Below are 6,872 nucleotides of genomic sequence, written 5' to 3'. Positions count from 1 at the left end.
ACCATCAGCAAACACCCAGAAGATAATGAAGGACAAGTAACAGCTCTCAGGGATTTATAAGCAGCACAGGATCTTTCACAAAGGTCATGTTCATTGACACCAACACGACAGGCCTTGCAGGCCAAGGGAAGGWGGTCAGCACCACATTTCAGAAAGGCTGTGACATGGAGCTCCTGTTTGTGCACTTTGAACAGCAGGCTGTAGGACTGTGATCCACACACCATGGCCAACACGGACACACCATGGTTTCCATGGGCATTTCTCCTGGGCCCTGTGTAACMCAATATTTTTGCCAATGGCTTGGATGATAAACTAAGAAGTACATTTATTCAATTTTTAAGTAGCAGAAAGCTAGGAAGGATCACGAGTGTACTGGGGATGGGGTGAGGGATGAGAACACTCCTGACTGAGCAACCCATCCTGCCAAAATTAGATGTGTTTTCTGAAATGCTTTGTAGCTGACTGAGGATGCCTTTCTGAAAGCCCAAGCACCGAGCTGGGCTGAAGGCAAAGGTCTCTGTGCTGGCTCCTGCCAAGCTCCTTGTGGCCTCAGCATGAGCTCAGGGATGAGGTGATGTCAGCACTTTCCCTTCCCACTCCTGCCTGGGGTGTCTGTGCTGCCAGCCTGGCTCACCTGGGGCTGGGAGGCTTTCACCTCCTACAGCACAGTCAGAGTGGAACAAGGAATGAGCATGAGCAAGACCAAACATCATCTGCATGATGCAGATCAAAGCTCAAAGCTCACTTTGCTGTGCAGGAGGTCCTGAGGATGGGGCACATCCAGGCAGCCCCAGGAGGGGCTGTTAGCCCCATGTGCTCCTCAGCCAGCCCAYTGCCATGGGAACAGCCTCAACACTGGGTCTCAGAGCCTAAAAATCTTCTTAACATGCACATTTAAATATCTCCAATAATGGTTTTACTTGGGCTTGGAGCTGCATGTGCTYTCTGTGTTTTAGAGGCACATTTAGTGCTGTCTCCTCTGCTGAGAGGCAGCTTTAGGTGTGAACGAGCAAGGGGCCCAGCCCCATGGAGGGAGGGTGCACTCCCACACCTGCTCTGCTGCTGCAAAGCTGCTGCTCTCAGGAGCTGCAGAGAGGAAAACTGGGCTCTGCTCCACCTGCCAGGCTGCTTCCAGCTCTCACAAGTCCTTAGAAAAATGAAACCAGTCAAAAATTTGCAACCTGCCCTAGAATAAACTTTCTAAATRTGATTCAAACTTTGAAAGATTTCAATCTTGAGCTGACTCGAAGTGATTTTTTTTAAAAAATGTTAATTTTCTACTATTGACCTAAAAAATCAGTCATTTAGACAACCCTGCTCTGTGCAGAAAGGATAAAGCTTATCACAGAACCAAACACAATTTTTCAGGACCTGTTGGAAAGAGGAAAAGACCATACTGATCACACTGCTTGCCATTATAGATTCAGAAAACGTTTCTTTGACCTGTCCTCTTCTCAAGATAAGCATAGTGCATATGCAAATAACAGTAAAAAATGCCATCAACAGGCAAATGGAAAGTAAGCAACATATCCAACTAAACCAGCAACTTAAACCGAAACATCCCTCTCTTCCTGGGAAAAGATAAAAAAACAATTGCCTGACAGCTTGTTGGGCAGCTGACCTTGCCCTTTGAAGGGAATGTCACAGTTAAAGCGTGGAGCAGCAATGACACTTTTGCTGTCTCCCATTAGCAGTGCTCCTCCCTGAGGTGGCATCTCAGAGCACCCCCTGGCCACAAAGCACAGCAGTGCCAGCACAGCCACATCCTCTTTGGGGACATGGATGAGGACAAGAGCAGCTCATCTCTGCTTTGCTGTGAACCCAGCGAGCCCAGGACCATGGAGTGGCAGGAGTGGGCTGCAGCATCACTGCATGCACAGTGCCCAGCTCGGGACACGGGCTCAGCGTGGACACACCCCATGTCCAGATTATATTCTCCAATTGTTTGTCACTATTTCTGTTCAAAATAAGATTTATTGTGTTTTCTTTCTATTGACAAACCACAGCTTATTAGAAGGTAATTTTGAGCACTTGTTTAAAAATCCATGCCTGTGCTTAATCTGTGTTAGGGGGTGGCTACCAGTGATAGCCATCCTTACTGAAACACTGSCCAGCAGTGAGCTGCCAGGGCTGCAGGCATTGAGTGCCTCTTGCCCATCATTCTATAAAAAACCCCACATTTTCCTGTATGCAAAAATGCTAGCAAGATGCTTTCTAAAATCCCAGAGTTATATAAATATTTGTAATCTCCCCATCTTTTTGATAGCAAACCCCCAAGGTTGGAATTTGATACCAAAGAACCAATGCCTATTCCTGCTGCTCCCAAAAATAAATCTGTGTGCTAAATATATCCCACMAGCTGAAGAAAATCTGTCAAGGTGCATTTAAAATGGAAGTCTGCTATTGAACAATTGAGGGATTGGCCTGCAGTACCTGACACATGACTAAACACTGTACTAAACACTTGATCAGGATATGTTAAAACAGGAATGTAGTTTGCTATCAGCTTTTACTGAGCCAAGAGAGACWATTGCTTGTGGGTATTTATGCATGGGGGAATTCCAGTTTTGTCAGAAATATTCCTCTCTCACCATCTGAGCTCTTGAATTTGTTTTTTTCTTCCAGCCATTTTAAAATGTAATTACAAAAATGAAAATGCTAACAGATTTCAAACCACTTCAGGACATTTTGCCAGCTAGAAACATGTTGACTTTTTAAACAAATATCTTGCTTTCCCTGTAATTAATTTTAAAACATTCATTTTTTTCATTGACAGACATCAARCAGCTATTCTGCAGCTGTCTCAGGATTTCTGAGCTTGACCTTAATGAATAATACAAGGTTTTCTTAATTTGAAGAGTAACATATGCTTTTCTTCTTCCCCACTGAAGTGGATCCATTCATGTTTCCTCCAGCCAACATGTTTGCTAGGGCAGCATATGCTTTTTGCACAATGTGATTACCTTCATGTGGGCAAGTAGGCCACACCATCAACAATTAAATGTTTTCAGACTTTACATTTAACAAGAAAAGAAATATTGTCTGTCCCCTTCTCCCTTATGTGGTGGGGGATGTAAACTGTGACCTTGGGGTCCATGTCTCTGTTTGGCTGTGGAGGTGCTGCCATTAGTAGGTGATGGCTGTCACCCAGCACGTGCTTCCTCATGGGCAGTGCCAGGASAGGCAGTGGGGACACCAACCCAGGCATGTCCTGGGATTTGCCTCAGACACTGGGGCTGAGTTGCACATTTTCCAACAGGACACGCTTACTGCCGTAATCAGTAGTTAAACATCAGTTCATTGGCCAGACAGGCATGAAATACTGTGAAGATCCCTCACTGCTGGATTTTTTTAGGTTTCTGCTTCCAAGGGGTTTGCTTTGCTCTCTGGAACTTTGGAGGATGTTGTCACAGAAACTTTTGAAGAAGTTTTGAAGTGCAGAGTTGTGAAGAACAACACCACACACAACAGTCCCTCCCTCCTTGTGATGGCAAAGATATGGGACATGGGAGAAGAGGAGCATGGTAACCCACACCAACATTTAATTACATGAAACTGTATTCAGCTGGCTCCTCCCTTTCCCTTTCAGGAAAAAAAGGTTTTGACACCAAAGGAAGATGTTACTGATTTGTGAAATGCAAGGTCTGCTTTCGTTCCTCTCCCCAGTCCCCTGTGCTGGGAACGTTGTGCCCGTGGCAGTGGCTGCACTGTCTGGTGCCACCTCTGGGAAACACCACKTAAGGTATGTGGAGGAACAGCTATAATTCTGTTGAGATTAACTTTATATTCTATGTTTCATTCAAGGCAGGCTTAGACCCTCCAGAGTTTATTGTTCTTCCAGTGAGAAATTTTCTTGGAAAATATTGCTAGGGAAGAGTCTCGATTTATTGTAAGCAAACTATTAATCAGCAACAAATACAGAGTAATTATCTTGCTGAACAAATCCTATATGACTTTACAGATTATAAAATTGCTGGTAAAATGACAACCACATAAAAAGGTACAAATGACCTAATGGACAAGAATGAACACTTTAATAAAGCAGAGGTTTATCGCATTGAGGAAGTATTTCTATTATTAAACATTAGTAAAAATGGGCTGTATTGCTTGGTTAAATTCTTCAGTCACCTAGCAGATTACAATACAATGTTCTGGGCAGCTGGTCTGGAACATAAACTTGGAATTTTGCAGGGTACAATTATTCTGCACATTCAAGTACCTCCTAGAGCTGGCAGTAGCACAGCCCCTGCAGGAGGGCAGGGKAGGAACAGGCACTCATTGCTGCTTGCATTTGTCTGAGCTTTCTTGCAACTGAGCTTGTGCCAGCAGTTAACAACTGGCCAATGCAAACCACTGAGTTGRTGCATTTTTTCCTTTTCTCCCTAACCTGCCATATAACACCCTGGGATCCTCCTTTGGCTCTCTCTGTGACTCCTCTCTGCTCTCCTCAGGAACTGGGACCCACAGTTGTGGGGCAGAGATGCTTATACACGGGTAGTGCCCAGTCAAAAGTGTATCCCATGGGATACTGAAGGCTTGTGGTACCTTTGGAAATCTGAAGCCAAACTGTGAGTTAGTAGGGAATAGGTAACTCTGGCCTTCCCTCTACTTTCCTGCAGCATCAGAAAACTTAATCTCTTTTTACTCACCCCTGCAGCTCGTACAGTGGTTAAATTCCACATGATGCTGAGGGATCTTGACTGCTAATGGTAATGGTGAGGATAACAGCAATCAGTATATTAAAAACATGCTAGAGAGTAACTGGAGGGAGATTCAGGACCTCAGCCAGAAAAGGACCATCWTGTCTTAGCTTGATACCTTTCCCTTTAGGTTATGCACTAATGTTTTCAATATTAAAAAATCCTATTACAATAAATAAACCCAKAAGCCTTCCAGTCCTTCAAAAGTCAGAACATAAATCTTGAGTGTGTCTGCAATAACACCAGACCCCAAACAGTTGTACTAGGTAAAGCAATTTGCAAATGTATGAGAACAGCCACCAGCACATAAGCTGTGATTCCAGCATCAGATAAATACTTTCTCATGCTCATTATGCCAATCAAGCTTGCGAGAAAGTTAGCCATGAGGAAAAATAAGCTGATGCTGTTGTTTTTACAAACTAGGAACAGGAGGAACTGAAGGCAAGAGAGCAAAAGYACTGGGGAATCAGATCCAAATTCATTTTGCATGCCAGGTGAGCAGGGTAGGTGTTGCCCCACACAGCTGCCAGGCTGCCACATTACTGCATTTTTCTGTTCTCACAGTTCCCTTCCCAAGCSAGCTGTGTGCCTGTGGCCAGCAGCCTGCCCTCCCCACCTGCTTCTCAGCTGTGTATTTCCCCAAGGATGAGCACACAGCCCTGCTAGCCWCCCACACCTCACTGATCTCCTGTGCTAGGAGAGATTCTGTGGCCATCACAGGCTCTCRTTTAAATGGGCTAAAAGTCCATGGGATTTGCAGGACAAAGAGGCATTTTGGCAGCACTGGGAGTGTTGCCTGGGGAGCAACTGACTGCTGTGAGATGGGGAAGGCARCATTGTCACCTGAATGTCATCTTCCACATCTAGTGTGGTTTGGTACGTCACTTAAATCGACAAGGACCAGGGACTGTAATTTCTGATTAAATAGCTAACTATTTTTGAAAAAGATCTGCAAAGAGTAAATGCAGCCAATAGTCTCAGCTGGAGCCAGGAAATATTGAGAGGCACAGCTCCAGCAATGAATATGGAAAGATTCAAACAGCAAATCCCTTCCTGGGGAGCTCTTGTATCCCAGTTTGTGCTTTAGCAATAGTTAGGTATGTCTGATTCATGATCTGACTTTAAACCCAGTGATGCCTTAGGGGCTGGATGGATTTTTTTGTTACTGGTGGCTGCTCTCACAGGAGATGYAGATGTGACGTTGATTATCTATGCAATGGCTGATGCAGTGACGCTGCATCTCAGTTGTGGAATTTGGGCATGGAGAACCTGGATCATGGTTTATGAGCTCTGTGRAGACTTGAAGAGCCTGTGGATGTTCCTCTTCCATTTTCTCACTTCCACATAGTTGGAGCATTCAGGTTTTTGTCTCATTGTGCTGCTCTGTTTGATGAATTTCAGTTGCCACAGATAGGAGTGCTTTGGAGGGAAATGGCAGGATGTGGTGGGTACTCGAGGTTTCCTTTCTTTTCTGTCACTCATACTCCTCWGTTTCCCTGTTCTCACACAGTTCTSTGGACAGGTGGAGATGATAGTGCTAAGAAAAAGTGATCTGTGATAATRGAGAGGGTTGGGAATTGCAGCAGTGAAGGCAAAACCTCCAGTTTTKTCTTTTGTCTTGCTGTCTTAAATGCTACCACAATTCATTGGCATGGATTTTACTGCATTTTATCCATTGTAGATGTACCTACATCTAGATTTAAGAAACAATGGAGGAATTAAATACTGAAGTGCATGCATTAGGAGTTTCCAGCAGAACAGAAATATAGAAAATTTATTCATGCTTTAAATTAAATTTGGACATTTGGTCCACCCCTGCTTTTATTTCCCAAGATAAGCATTACGCAGTACAACAGAGCTTTTGCTGGAATCCAGTTTTTAATCATCATTGACAAGATAATAATTTTCCCACTTTTAGGCTCATGCACAGTATGCCTCCCTTCCACGGCAGCCTCCTCTCCCAGCCTCTGCTGTGTCTCGGTTGGGAGGAGGCTCTGCTGCCGGTGAGTCAGTGCACAGCATGTGCTCCTCTGCCAGGGAGAGTGCCTCTCCACCACTCCCTTTTCCTGTTCTCAGTGAAATAAAATGTCTTTGGTGGCCGACTGAAATAAGACGTTTTCTTATCCTATGGAAAAACAGGTGCCTGAGTCCCTGGGTGTGAGTCCCTGAGGT

Source organism: Malurus melanocephalus, unplaced genomic scaffold, assembly GCF_030028575.1.
Source record: "Malurus melanocephalus ecotype Western Australia unplaced genomic scaffold, MMel_1.1 scaffold_118, whole genome shotgun sequence".
Lineage (NCBI taxonomy): Eukaryota > Metazoa > Chordata > Aves > Passeriformes > Maluridae > Malurus > Malurus melanocephalus.
This window is presented reverse-complemented; position numbering follows the sequence as displayed.